The sequence below is a fragment of the Euphorbia lathyris genome, chromosome 2 (genome assembly GCF_963576675.1).
Source record: "Euphorbia lathyris chromosome 2, ddEupLath1.1, whole genome shotgun sequence".
Taxonomy (NCBI): Eukaryota; Viridiplantae; Streptophyta; class Magnoliopsida; order Malpighiales; family Euphorbiaceae; genus Euphorbia; species Euphorbia lathyris.
The window spans coordinates 121,538,666-121,554,126 of record NC_088911.1 but is presented as its reverse complement, the minus strand read 5'-3'; positions in this window follow the sequence as shown (position 1 = coordinate 121,554,126).

Genomic DNA, 15,461 nt, shown 5'->3' with positions numbered 1-15,461 from the left:
ATCTAACTCGAATCATGATGTATAAAATTGACAACATCATAATCACAAGAAATCCCATGAAATATTCAGGAATAGCATTAATCAGAACATAAGTCATTACTACTGTCATCTTCTTACGATGATTGTTTGATTTCTTCAACTTTCTGAGAACTTAACATAAAAATAAAAGGAGTGGATTACTATACCTATACCTAGTCTTTAATTCCCACACTTAGCCTTGGGAATAGATCGAAATATCCTATGGACAAATTTAAAAATTCTCAAAAACTCTCTAACACCCTAAACTCTCTTGGACCAAATCCGGACTAATTTAGTAACAAAAACATGGATCGGAGGAGGGGCGGCAAAGGAAAATAACTAATGGTACGAAATTCTATTTGATTTTGTTGATTTTTGGACGTTTTTTGATTCGATTTTGGATATTTGGGGAATTCAGAATCGGGGGTTGGGACGTGTGGCCATCACGCCGTCACCTCTGGTGCGGCGTATGAACATCACGCCGCACCACAGGTGACGGCGTGATGGCCTCACATCTCACCACAGGCGATGACGTGATGTTCATACGCCGTCACCTGTGGTGAGGCGTGATGGCCACACGCCCTCACGCCCGTGTGGCGAATTATGATTTTTTTAAGTTAATTTAATTTGGTTATAATTTTTATTATTGTTAATTTTTATTATTTTTATTTTATTAATTTGATTATAATTTTTATTTTTGTTAGTTTTTATGCTGTAAATTTTATTTTGTTAATTATAGTTAAATTTAGCTGTTGTAAATTTTATTTTGTTTAATTTAGTTTTGTTAATTTTTATGTTGTAAATTTTATTTTGTTAATTATAGGTAAATTTAGTTGTTGTAAATTTTATTTAATTTAATTTAGTTTAGTTAAATTTTTATGTTGTAAATTTTATTTTGTTATTTTTAGTTAAATTTAGTTGTTGTAAATTTTATTTTGTTTAATTTAGTTTTGTTAATTTTATTTAATTTAATTTAGTTTAACTAAATTTTTATATTGTTAATTTATTTTGTTAATTTAATGTTGTTTAATTTAGTTTATTTAAATTTTTATTTTGTTAATTTTAGTTAAATTTAGTTAAATAATGTGGTGGATATGTGTAGATGGAGCGGAAGAGTGTAGCGGGAAAATCTATCCTGTCAGCAGCTAGACAGCTAGATATGGATGAGGAGGATACACCACGTCATACGAGAAGGCGCGGTATTGATATATCAGGCCATAGAAGGAGAGGGGCTGGGACGCAGCAGGTGCGGGCGGCTGAGATAGAGCAGCCTGTGTTGGATCAACCCGAGTTTAGGGGAGAGGAGATGGATGATTTGGGAGACTGAGATCCTAGTATTGACGTTGTCGACGAGTATTTTCAGGCGTTAGCCGAGGCACAATGATGGTCGGGATCTGATGATGATGATGATGTGTAGCCGACCCAGGGCTCGAGCAGACAGCGTATGGCTGGTCGCTTTGCTAGTACATATATTATTTATAGTTTTAGTATTATTTTATAGTTGAGTATTATTTAAAATTTTAGTATTATTTATAGTATAATATTATTTATAATTTTAGTATTATTTATTGTATAGTATTAAGTATTATTTATAATTTTAGTATTATTTATAGTATTAGTATTATTTATATTTTTAGTATTATTTATAGGGTGCCCGCTATGGTGTTCGCTATGGTTACTTTGTTTTTTACAAAGTACCGTTACTTGGTGTGGTTTTCACCATTGGATGATAGAGCATAAAATTAATCCAATGGTGAAAACCACACCAAGCAACGGTACTTTGTAAAAAATAAAGTAACCATAGCGAACACTAACCATAGCGAACACCTTATTTATAGTATAGTATTATTTAAAATTTAGTATTATTTTTAGTATAGTTTAGTATTATTTATAGGTATAGTATTATTTATAATTTTAGTATTATTTTAGTATAGTTTCGTATTATTTAAATTTAATATTATTTGAAAATCTTGATTTCGATCGGGACCCAGATCTGGATCTGGACTGCTCCTCCTCCAAGGCTGCCAGCGATAATTCCGCCTCTGTTGCCGTCCGCATTCATTCCTTCGTCGTCCGCGTTCGTTCCTTCACCGTCCGCGTTCATTCCTTCGCCTTCATCGTTTATCGTCGTTTGTCCGCCTTCATCGTTCATTCCTTCGTCGTCTGTCCGCCTTCATGGATTAGATTCATTCTGAGAAAACCCAAAGGCGATTATTTAGTCGACCGAGATCTGGACTGCTCCTCCACCAAAGGCTTCCAGCGACGATTTCCGTTCCGCCTAAATCGTTTATTCACATTGTTTCCGTTCGTGCCATCGATCCATTCCTTCGCCGTCTGTCTGCGTGGCTGCCGCCATCTTCTGGTGACATGAAGATTGAAGAAGGCGATCAAGATCCAGTGAGGGACTATGATTGATGGCTTGAATCTCCAATGGGATTTGTATTTTGTATACTCTGAGATAAGATATAACATGGCTTGACTAAAAATTATTTAATTAATTAATTTGAATGATAGGGTTCAATTAGCTCCACTTTTGAGGAATTTGATTGGTGGATTCATAATTGGAGTTCTCACATCCGCCGTTTAAAATTCCATGGATTACTTAGATAATTTTCTCAGTATTGGGGTTCTATTCAATCCTAAGGCTCCTGTTCCGCAATTGCACAGAGTTCCACCGTTGCAATCAGGATTGAACTCTCCACCGCTGCAACCGGGATTGAACATGGATAAATCAAATTCTGGGGTTTTGGGAAGATCATTTGCAAAGGTTCTTACCGGGAATTTGGATTCGGCACCCATCTCGACTGTTGTGATCTCGGATATTGGAAGTCTTAGATCGGTAAGAATTAATCAGTCTGCTTATGATAGACGGGCTACTGTGTGTTCGTCTTCTCTTATTGGTAGGTTAATTCTCAACAAGGGGGACGCCCCATGGAAGGTCCCTGCTTTGAAGTAGCCATTAACAAAGCTTTGGGGTTTGAAGAATCTTTGGCGTCTAATTTCCATTGGGAGAGGATTTTTCCATGTTGTTTTGGATTCTCAGGAGATTAAAAATCAGCTGCTCGCGCGGGCAATTATTAATATTAAGCCGGGAACCTTTCGCTTACAACCATGGATTCCGGACTTTGACCCTTATGCTGTGAAATCAATGAATGCCCAGGTTTGGGTTAATATTGCTAAGGGCATTGGTGGGCTTATCAGATTTGATAATACCACTCTTGAAGGTGAATTTGGGCATTATGCTAGGATGTTAGTTGATGTTGATTTGATTAATGATTTACCTGTTAAGTTGGGTATTGAACAAGAGGGTAAGAAAATATGGATTGATGTTGTGTATGAACGGCTCCCGAGCTTTTGTAAAGTATGTTCAAATATTGGTCACATGACATATGATTGTAGGAAAAATATAAAACCAATTGGGGTTCGGAAGGAGCAAGAAAAAGCTTCAGAGGTTGTGATCAGTGAAAGGAAGCGTGTCATGGTTTCACATGATAGGACACTGGGGAAAAGCCAAATCATGTGCAGAATGTGGTTTCGGTTCAGCAGGTCACTTCCTGGATTATTTCAAAGCCTGGGCCTTCTGCTGTTGCTCGAACCCTGGTTGAGGAGGTTGATTCGGCTTTGCCTGGTAGTCCGCAGATCAGAATGGAAGATGAGATTATTTGCGATGATGCTGATCGGCCAGCATCTCCTGGGATGGATAATATTCTTCCTGTTTCTAAGGGTGTCAATTCAACGTCTGAATCATCGCACACTAAATCATGGGCTGATATGGCAGAGGAGGAGGAAAATAGTTGGAACACTGTCATCGCTAAGAAAGGAAGGTGCAAGGAAAGAATAATGACAACAACGGAGAATTTTCCATCTCACAATAAGCGAGCCAGTAATCCTCCGGTTCGTTTTAAATGATTGTTGTTTTTTGGAATTGTAGGGGTTATCCATAATAGGGATACCCAGCGTTACTTATATTATTTGTGTTTGCTTCATAAACCGGATTTTTTCTATTTGGCAGAGCCTATGGTGGAGTTCAACTCAGTTAGTGATGCCTTTTGGCGAAAACTTGGTTTTTCTTTAGTGGCCATGAATAATAGGGAACTTCCTACTCTTTGGATTTTTGCTAGGAGTAATTCCTCTCTTGCTTGTAGTATCCATGTTAGGCATGATCAATATGTTATTCTGAGCTTACCGACTTTGAATACTTTTGTTTGTTTTGTTTATGGAAGTGTCTGGGCAAATCGTCGTGTTAATATGTTTGAGGATATTTTGGTTCATCAAAGTAGATTAAAAGGGAATTGGATTCTCATTGGTGATTTTAACGCGGTCCATGGCTCTCATGAGAAATCTGGTCGGTCTCCTGCTTCGCGACCGTGTATAGAGTTTCGTGAGTTTGTTGACTCAGGAATTTTTGTTGATCTTTCTGCGCAGGGGGCGTTTTTTACATGGTCTAATGGCAGAGCTGGTTCTGCGAGAGTTGAAAGTCATCTGGACCGTGTTTTGCTATCTGCTTTGTTCACGGATTTTTGGGATTCAGTTAGCTGCAATGCTCTGCCGCATCATCATTCTGATCATTGTCCTTTGTTGTTTAGCTGTTCAAAGGGTAATCAGATTGCTTCTCGTTTTAGATTTCAATCTATGCGGAGTATGCATCCGAGTATTAGGGAGGTTATTGCTAATTTTTGGAATGGGACTCATCCTAGATTGCCTCCAATGCAAGCTTTGTGTGATAAACTAAGGAGGCTTCGCCTTGTCCTTCGCTGCTGGAACAAAGAAGTTTTTGGGGATATTGATGTCAATATTACTGCTGCTGAATCTCAGTTGGCTCTGATTCAGGCAGATATTTCTAAAAATGGACACTCTTCTGATCTTCATCATGCTGAGGTTAATGCACATGCCCATCTTGATAATGTTCTGTGCCAAAAAGAGGCTTTTATGCGTGACAAAAGCATGGTTAAATGGCTAAAAGAGGGCGATCAGAACACTAGCTTCTTTCATCGTATGGCTTCCGCTCGCGCTGCGGCCTCTGGGATATCGGTCCTGCAAATTGGGGATGAAATGGTCTCTAATCCATAAATAATTGGTACGCATATTGCTGATTTTACTCAAATTTGTTTAAAAATGAGGACACCATGCCACATAATTATGATTTAGTTTATGATATTGTTTCGCGTATGGTCTTTGACTCAGATAATGAATCACTAGTTAAATGTCCGGATATGAATGAGGTTCGCTTGGCTGTTTTTTCGATGGATAAAGGCAGTTCGCCTGGTGTTGTCTCCTGAATGGACTTTAGTAAGTGCACTAGATACAAGTGATAAGTCAAGTATCGTATCCACAGGGATTGATGACCAAAGTTTATGAGAAATACTTTGTGAACAGGGTGCTTGTAGTGCGTGATTCTTTTATATTGACAGATGTTGGTAGTCGTGAAAACTGGAGATTAGACAGATTACTTTACGTGTTAAAAATGAGTTGTTGAAGATGATAACAAGGTGAACAGGCTGTGCACAGCGGAACAGGTTGCAGTAAGCTCTACCCTAATGAATCATGAACAATTCAACTGAAGCCAAGGTTTCTGCTTTAACTCTCACTTAAATCAACTCTCGTGTGTTCTTAAGATTCTAAGACTTACTAAAACCAATAGCGTCCTAAAGGCTTGTTCTTTCTTGCATTAAGACTGAAGCAACATTTCAAAAGAGAAAACCCTTGATAAAACCACCTAACATTTCTGCTTCGGGGTTGGATGCTCGATAGAGAGTTCAGTGAAGATGAAAGCAGTGTCCTATCATTCATCTAACATAAGCATACACATGCATACGCAATCAAATATATAACCTCTACAAACACTTCATGCATAAACATCGTTCATTCATTACTAGGATAGAGAACTTACATTACCGGCCCCTACTGGCCAAGCCCATTCAAAAGGATTGCTCACTCATACAGGCGAGTGAGCAATCAGATAGTTCAAAGCTCTCAAACTCCATCTATCCAAAAAGTATATCTTCTTCTTTCTTCCAAAAGATCTCTGATACCTTTCCTTCCTTACTACCTCTATTTAAAGGAAAGGTCCGAGTCTAAAAAAACCGTACTAGAAAAGTATCCGCACGAAATATATTACAAAACAAAGTCAAAAGTTCAGAAATCTAAAAATTGCTAAAAGTGGTTGAAGATCATTTTGACCCTTGAACACTCAAGGGTCGAGCTTTCTTGTCATCTTGTTACTTTCCGCCTGGACTTCTCCGCCTTTCTGCCAGTAGCTATTATCGTACCTGCCTCGTCTAGTCGCTGTCCATCATCAGGGGTTCCAGCGTTTGACCGCTGGATCAAAGAATGGCATAATCTCCTTTTGGTAGTGTGAACAGGCTGCTTCCAGTCTATTCGGCTAAGTCTTTCTTTATCAGCATAAAAACACCTATAAGGCCTTCTTTCATGTAATAAAACACTACAAACACCCTTAATTCATTATAATTAACACCTTTAAATGTAGTCAATTTCATGCCTAACACCTGGACCTGACGGGTTTACTGGGGTTTTCTTTCAGTCTTTTTGGGATATTGTTGGATCATATGTCTTTGCTATGGTCAGAAGTTTTTTTACGAGTGGTTTGCTTCATCCTGGCTTGAGTTCAAGCATTATGGTCCTTATTCCGAAAATTGAGGGGGCGCTTTCTTTGGATCATTTTAGGCCCATTGCTATGAGCAACTTCAGCTATAAAATTATTGCAAAAATTTTGGCAGACAGACTGGCTTTGGTTGCTTCTCGCATTGTATCACAAAATCAGTTTGGTTTCATTCTTGGAAGGATTATTCATCAATACATATCCCTGGCTTCGGAGGGCACTAATATGCTTCGGAAAAGATGTTTTGGCGGAAATTTGGCTTTAAAGGTGGATATCAAGAAAGCATTTGATACGATAAACTGGAATTTTTTGTTGGCTGTATTGGATGCGTTTCGTTTTTCTTTACAATTCAGGGATTGGATTTTAAACATTTTATCGGATGCTCGGATATCAATTCTCAATAATGGTGTCATCAGTGGCTATTTCAAATGCTCTAAAGGGGTTAGACAGGGTGATCCATCATCTCCTATTCTATTTGGAATTGCTGAGGACTTTCTTAGTCGATGGCTTCTACTTCTGAGTAGCACTAGACGTCTGAATCTGATGTGTTATACCTCATCAGGGGTCTTTCCCACTCACTTATTATATGCGGATGATATTCTTTTATTTTTCAGGGCTTCTATGAATAATCTTATTGTTATCAAGGAAGTCTTTGAGATGTATGGCTCTATTTCAGGTCAATGTGTTAACTGGAATAAGTCGGAGCTTTTTCTGGGTTCTTTTGTCACTGTTGGAGGTGGGAATCATCTGGCCGGTATAATTGGAATTCGTCGAGGGAAGATTCCTTTCCGCTATCTTGGTGTCCCGTTATTTTTTGGCCGGCCAAAAACTTCACATTTAAATTGTTTGATGGACAGGGTCCTTGCCCCATTTTACTAAATGGAATGTCAATTGTTTATCAATGGTTGGTAGAGTTGCCCTGGTAAATTCTGTTATCACTGGGAGCTTTATTCATTCTTTTATTATTTACAAGTGGCCTGCTGCGTTGCTCTGCTATATGACTAAAAGTATGTGAAATTTTGTATGGTCCGGTTCAATTCACTGTAGGAAGCTGGTAACGGTTCCTTGGAAAGTATGTTGTCAAAATCTCAAAGATGGAGGGCTTGGCATCAAGGATTTGTTTCTTTTAAACAAGGCTCTGACTGGGAAGATGGCTTGGGGCTTAATTCAGGACAGCTCGCTATGTTTTAACTTGCTGAGAAACCGATTCTTAAATAAAGTCGGACAGCCGTGTCATTTGGTTTTGAACTTGTTTGTTTGGGCTTCGGTTAAGGGCATTTATTTGGAAATTTCGCAAAAATTGTCTCTGGTGGATTGGTCAGAACTCGGTCTTAAACTTTTGGAACGGGGGATGGATGTGTCCCTCACTGGCTGCTCAGGTTGGGTTAACAGCTCGATAGCAACGTTCTTGTTCGGATTCAGTTGAAAATTATATGGATGGAGATAGTTGGAATAACCTGCATGTGCTTCCTTCAGACGTTGAGGGTAGGGTTCGACGCATTAAGCGTGGAAAGGACGCGGATGATAAATGCGTGTGGAAGCCTGCTATGAGTGGGGTTCTTACTGTTAAATTATTGTATGTTTGGCTTAGGGATCCAGTTGATCAGCAACAATGGTGTCATTTCCTTCGACATCCGTGCGTTCCTCCTGCACATTCGTTGGTCGCATGGTGTGCCTATCTCGACTATTTGCCTACTCATGACAAGCTGAGATTACGTTAAAGTTTTATTATCTCGCGCTGCAGCTTATGTTTGTCTAATGTGGAATCAATTGATCATCTTTTCGTCTCATGTCTGTTTGCTAGAATTATCTGGCAAGGTATTAGCTCGTTGTTTGGACGCCGGATCAACACAAGCTCGACACTTAAATCTCTCATAAGTGATGCCATTGTTCACCGCTTTAGCTCTCAAATTTCTGAATTATGGGCAGCTGCAATTGGAAATTCTATTTGGGCGTTGTGGATTACTCGGAATAGATGCATTTTTTAGGATGAAAAACCGGAAACAATAATGATTTTAAGACGTATTTGGAATTCGTTAGTGTTGGTCCCGTGTAACTTAATATGATTAGTTCCAAGGGGGGGTTAGGAACTAATGTAACTTTTTCGCTTAACAATGCTGACTTAATTAAATGTTTGATAATTTAACTCAGCTTTAGGTCAGCAAGGCTGAGTAAAGTGTGAGACAGCTTTAATCAGACGCTGACTAGAGCTGTTTCAATTGTGAGTTGGGAGATAACACTTTAGGTCAGCTTCCAACTCAGCACTCTAATTACTCCGCGTCGACTTATACAAATTATATACTGAGTGATTTAAGCAAGCAACACATACATATATATATCAAAGGAAAGGGTTAGAGATTACTCAGCAGTCTTATCCTGGTTCAGCCTCACCGCCTACGTCCAGTCCCCAGAATCCCTCCGGGCTTTTTCAATCCACTACTGAGCTCTTTAAAGGTAGAGCACAAACCGTTTACAAAGCAATTGAGTATGCAAGAGTACCATCCTCTATTCTTCTACTCAATCCTAATGAGCGCTATAGCTGAACACTCAGATTTTCTCTACCGCTGAGTACTAAAACCGAGTACTCAGCTTCACTCTACTAACCTTTACGATTGATACAAAACTGTTCTTTCTAAATGAAGAACACTTTAGATGAATACAAATTCACTCTAGACTTTTACACAATGATTGGAAATTGGGTGTAAGAATTTGCTTTGTTTTCAGACAGCTTCTATTTTGGATTTTCACTCTTGTGAAGATTTTCTTTTCTGTCTTTATTGGCTTGTATGTGTCGTAAGGATCCAAGTGATGAACTTGTCCTTTTATAGTGAATTCTGAAGCTCCAAATCATTTGAATTCCGATATATCCGTTGGGAGTAATGGACTTCAATCGTCATTTATTGGTCAGCTTCCAGAATCGCAGGCCAATCCTGTCGTCTGATTTTAGCAAGCGTCAGGCTTACCAGTTTCGTCTTCTTCCGCCAGGTTCGTCTTCTAGCGCCAGTTTTTTCTTCTTGCCAAATGCCAGTTGATCCATGCGTCTCGAAAAGGTCTCTAGGCGTATTTCCGAGGCTTCTGAATTGTTGCAGACCTGTGTCGGACTTTGTCTTTTAGTCAATGGATCATTGGCGCTGTCTTGACGAATACTCAGCTTGATTGTTCGGCTATACCTTCAATCTTTTTCTTTATCTATGCTGAGTTACCTTTTACTCAGCTTCTTCGGTCGGCTTCGCCTTCAAGTGTTATTCTGAATAAGACTTTTCTTTTAACAATGCTGAGTTACATTCTACTCAGCTTCTGCTGTGTGTCTTTGCTCATGCTAACTTCGTTCTGTCTTTCTTTTTATTGAACGCTTAGTTCCTGTTCTCATTAGTAAATCAACATTGAACAAATTCATTAGTACAATTAAATCAAAGCACTTAAATTTAATTGTCTTAATCATGGGATTAACTTAAATAATTTTGTCAAATCAAAATCATGTGGAAAGGTGTTTCAACAAACTCCCCCATTTTGATGTTGGCAAAAGTATTTAATTATGGAAGTCAGTGTTGAGCATCCCACATGATTGTTTACCTTTCTTATTCTTTTGAAAGTACTCCCCCGTAAGGGTTGCATCTATTGACTTAATTCAACTCTAAACCTTCTAAGATTTAATCGAGTGAAACTAAGGCATGCCTTTATTGACTTAGTTCAATTCTAGACCTTCCAATATCTAATTTAGATGAGCCTAAGGTAAGTTTTCAGAAGTGGGTCAATGCTTGGAATATTTAGTCATTACTCAATTTCAAATATAGGTATCACAGTTGGAAGTGTGCTGAGTATATTAACTTATTTAATTTTTGAGTTCACAAGCTTTGTTTGTTTGTTATTCAATGGATAATTATGTAATTATATCAGACAGTTCAGCATATGAACACAGCAAGTAAGCATCGCATAAATATAGACAGTTTGGATAAAAGATGCTTATATATAAGATTACTCAGCTTAACATGAACATGCCATAAAATATAAGTTACAAGTAAAGACTATAGACTATTGCTAGTTCTACTTCTTGATATTGGCTTGAACTTGATTTGACTTGGGTTTGGTTTGGGTAGTTCGTTGTTGCTGAGTGTGGGTGCTCAGGACAGCAGGAGTTGAACCAGGCTTTTGTTAAGTTCCGGCAACTGGCATTTTGGCTTTACCTTTCTCCCTCATTTTCTGCTGAGTTCCAGCAGGTTGCTTCGTTTGATCTTTCTCCCCCGTTTTGCCAGCATCATGAGATGGAGGAGGAGGAGCATAGAAAGTCCCTTGATGAACAGCACGAGTCAGTATCGAGGAATACTGTTGCATTTGACTCGTACTCTCCCTTAGACCTTTAAAGACCTGCACGCCATCGGCCATACTTGAGGCGGGGATTTTTATGTTGGCACTGAGCATACTGAGTAAATACTCTAAAGATTTCCCGATCCAAGTTATTGATTCAGTCATTCGTGCATAGGATTGATAATACATCTTGAGCAGCACAGTATCATATGACTGACGTTGAACATTTGTGTGCCGGACATGCGCAAGTGTGGATTGAGTGCATTACAGAATCTCATTGGTCTTGACTTGGTCAGTGTCCATTTCCTCTTTACTCAGATTGAGTAGGCGAATGGCTTCACCAATCTGTTCGATGGAGCATTGAGAAGAGGAGGAGATAAGGTCACGAGCTCCGGTCAGCTCAGAGGACAGCTGAAAGAAAAAGTGATTGACCTCAACAGAGGTTGCAGATATTGAATTCGTAGCTGATAAGGCATTAAGTTGACCTTGGATGGAGTTCATATGATTCACCATCATCAACTGGAGTTCAACCAGCTTCACTATGGACTCTTGTTTGGGCTGTTAAGAGACGAAAGATGTCATGACACTCACCAGCAGCATCGGCGTGAGACTGATGAATATCTTGAAGTAGGGCTTGAGCGGAGTCAATGATTTTCCTTCCACACTCAGACGCATTCAGATAGGCGTAGGATTCATCAGTGTTATGCTCAAGGGCAGTGATGTTGTCAGCACCGGAAGGAGGAGGTGTTTGGTGCTACCTGGAAGTGGAGGTGCCAGCTTGGTCAGCAGTTGCACGTTTATTTAGGTCAGCAGCTGGTGCTGACTGGTTTTCTTTTTGCTTGGTAGGAGTAGGAAGAGGTTGATCAGCAGAGTTATTAACCTGCTCAGTGTCAGTCTGAGGCTGAGTAGGATTAGGCAACTCAGAGCTAGCTTGAGCAGGAGGAGTTTCCTTTGCTAACTCATTGGGTTGAGCAGCATGGACTTCGAGTACTTGCTCAGTGGAAGGATGAGCAGAAGTGTCAGCAGAGAGTGGACCCTTAGTGGCTTTTGGGTCAGCTTGTTCCTCAGCTCGAGAAACAGAGGCTTGTTTTTCCTTCACTTGGTCGGGAGAAGGTTCAACGATGTCTGTGAAGAACTAGAATTGAAGCCCAGTAAGATCAGTGATTGGGTCCCTCAAAGGAGATTCATCCAGTAAGTCTATGACTTTGGGTTTCAGAGCCTTGCGTTTGAACCGCTTTTCTGTGCTGTCCTTTTGAGTGTTGGTTTGAGGAGAAGGATCAGCAGCAATGGAGTCAAGGGACTCAGAGGAAGAGTTGAGTCCAAGGTCAGCATCAAGGCCTTCCACAACATTGTCCTTCACTGGTGACTCATCTTGGTTCTCAGCAGGTTGCTCAGCAGCACCTGTGTTACTTGGCTCAACAGAACCCATCTTGTCAGCTTGAGGCTGACCCTCAGTATCGCCCTGTTCTTCCTCTTGATCATAGGGAGTCTTCTCCAGATCCATTTCTTAACTCCGCACGAAGTGTGATTCCTTTGTAATCACAAAGTCAAGTGGGTTAGCATTGATCGGCTTCAACCCAGAAGTTTTCTTCCTCTTCAAAGGCTGATCAGGTGTTTCCTCACTTTCTTCCTCAGGCTCAATTTGCCTTTTCTGTTTCTCAGCTGACTTAGGTTCCCCTTGAGCTTGCTCAGAAAGAGCAGCTTTCTTTGCACTGGATACTATCCTAAGCTTCTTCAGAGCCGTGTTGATGTCTTTGGTTGAGGATTGGTCAGCTTTCCTCTTTCTGTCCTGCCTAGTGCGCTCAGCGGGTGCTTCTTCAACCCTAACTTTCTTTCCTTTCTTAGTCAGCCCATCATGTGCTTCTTCAACCATATTATCCCCTTCAACCATATTATCCCCTTCCATATCTCCCTCAGTGGGTTCAATAGCCCCTTTTCCTTTCTTGGGTTTGATGGGTTGGTTGTGAGCTAATCCGAACAGTACTGCTAAGGTGATCTCAGTGCCCTCGATCTCAATCTCCTCTACTAGACTGACCTGGTGATCCTGAAGTATTCTAGTGATGAGAGAGCCCATCCTAAGGATCCCGGTGCTTCTTTAAATTGCTCAAATGAGAAATACGGGCATGTTGAGCGACTTGTAGTTCAGCATGTGCCAAATGAAGCACTGCTCAAAGTTGGAAGCTGAGGAGGAGGAGTTATCCTTGGGGAACAAAAAGTTGGTCAGGATATACTGGGCTTGTTTTTTATGCTGACCCATGCAATCCCGGTGCTTCTTTGAAATGCTCCAATGAGAAATACAGGCATGTTGAGCGACTTGTAGTTCAACATGTGCCATGAAGCACTGCTCAAAGTTGGAAGCTGAGGAGGAGGAGTTGACCTTGGGGAACAAAAAGTTGGTCAGGATATATTGGGCTTGTTTTTTATGCTGGCCCATGCAAGTGCTGGCAATTTCTCCTTTGTAGTTCTTTGGTTTAGAGAACTCAACAACATAATCAATGCGCAAATAATCGTTCGTGGATCTGAGTTCTGATCCTTTTTCCTTCAGCTTTAGCAGTTTAGCGAGATAAGACGGATTGATGATGATATCCTTGTTTTTGACCTTTGTAATCATATAGTCGTTGTCATCATCGGCTACTCTGAGATTAGTGTAGAACTCCCTCACTAACTGCGGGTAAGTGGTTCCAGGAAGAGAGAAGAGCTCGGTCCAGCCATTCTTTGAAATCCACTCACAAAAGGATTTCTCAGCTTCTACGAATCCTTTGGAGAACCAGCGGGAACGGAAAACCTTAAGATTTTTGACGTTTTTGAAGACAGGGGAGAACGTCCTCTCCTTAGGTTTTTCATTCTTTTTCTCCTTCTTCTTTCTTGACGGAGTTGCTTGGTCAGCTTGAGGGTTTTTACGAGGCATGCTGACCTCGGGAACAAATTGATCATGCAGACCGTGGGTTTGTTCTTGAGACTCTGTGGAAGTCTCTGGATATTCCTGCTCAGCAGGTGTTGAGCGATTTCCGCAAGTGCACGGTATACGCTTGTAGTAATAAAAGATATCGAACCCACAGGGAACGCTTTTTAACTAAAACCTTATTTAATTCAGTTTTATTCACGTGTTTAGGTTTAACAAAAGAAAATCGTTTAATTGATTGAATTGGTTCGGATAAATTAGGATTAGATAAGAATATTATATTGAGTTTAGAGAACAATTCCGTCTTGAGATTTTGATTACAAGACAGATACTTCCGTAATTGGAATAAATAGAAGGTATAAAACTTATTTTCATAAAGCAAAGAAAACAACTTAAACTTTGGTAAGATTATGGACATGTAAAAATATAGGAATTTATTCAATTAAATGGCTTTGAAATGTAGAAATCTCTCTGGTTTGGAGCAGATTTCTACCTTAATCAGATTAGTATTTTATATCCGATAAGTCGCGATCACGATCATATCATCTGTAAAAACTAATTCTGTCAAGTGTTCAACAAAGTTCTTATATGAATAAGATGGAATAGAACGTTTAATAAAAACACCAATTTATCATTTTAAAAATCATTTTGTCAGAACAATATCAAAATAACAACAGAAAGAATGTATTGAATAGAATAAATATATCATTAATGAAATGTGAATCTTCACAAGTTAACAGAGAAGTAGAAACATGGAAAGCATTGCGACGAAAACTTTGAGATCCGGGTTGTCAATCTTTCCCTCAAACTCCGTAGGTTTGTCAGACCTCATGCGCTTCAGCCGTTAATTCTTCTCGCTGAATCTTCAAAATAGAGACTGGTTAGTCTACTACCAGAATGAAAACTTGTCTCTGATCAACCTTTGAAACTAAACTAATACTGTGTTTATAACTAATCTAATAACAACTTGTGTACATCAAGTTTGTTTACACAGAAATGAAATCTAACTTTCTGAATCAGAAACTCAACATAATAACTCTCTTCTCTAACTTTTCTAACTTAACCAACAACATTAATTTCTGAAATGGATCACTTATTTATAGTTGTTGAAGGGTTGTAAATGATGGGTCGTGTCCGTTGGTGAAGGGTCGCTTTTATCCAAACGAACAGACGCGTTTCTCGGATTAAAACATGTGAAATATGTGCAGAATGCTTCGCTGTCGCGACTGAGATTCTGAAAATCTTAGTCGCGACAAGGGGTGCAGGGGCGAGTTGAAGATTCCATTCTTTTTCGTGACGGCTTTCGTAAGTCGCGACTGAGATTATGAAAATCTCAGTCGCGACAGGGACTTGTCTCCCCGTCTCTCGACTGCTTCTTGTCCTCCTTGAGCGTTCTTCTGACTGATACGTATTCTCGGTACGTTTTTTAGGTTTTTCCTCCATTTTAGCTCCGTTTTAGCTCCTATTTGGATTTAACCAAATAATTAAGTACCTTGCATCAAAGAAGTAAATAAAGACGTAAAAGTATTCCAAATGAATATAATTAGCACGTTTTCAATGTAAATCTAACGTATTTATATATGATATTTTAGGTATATTTTGGGCTTAACAGCAGGA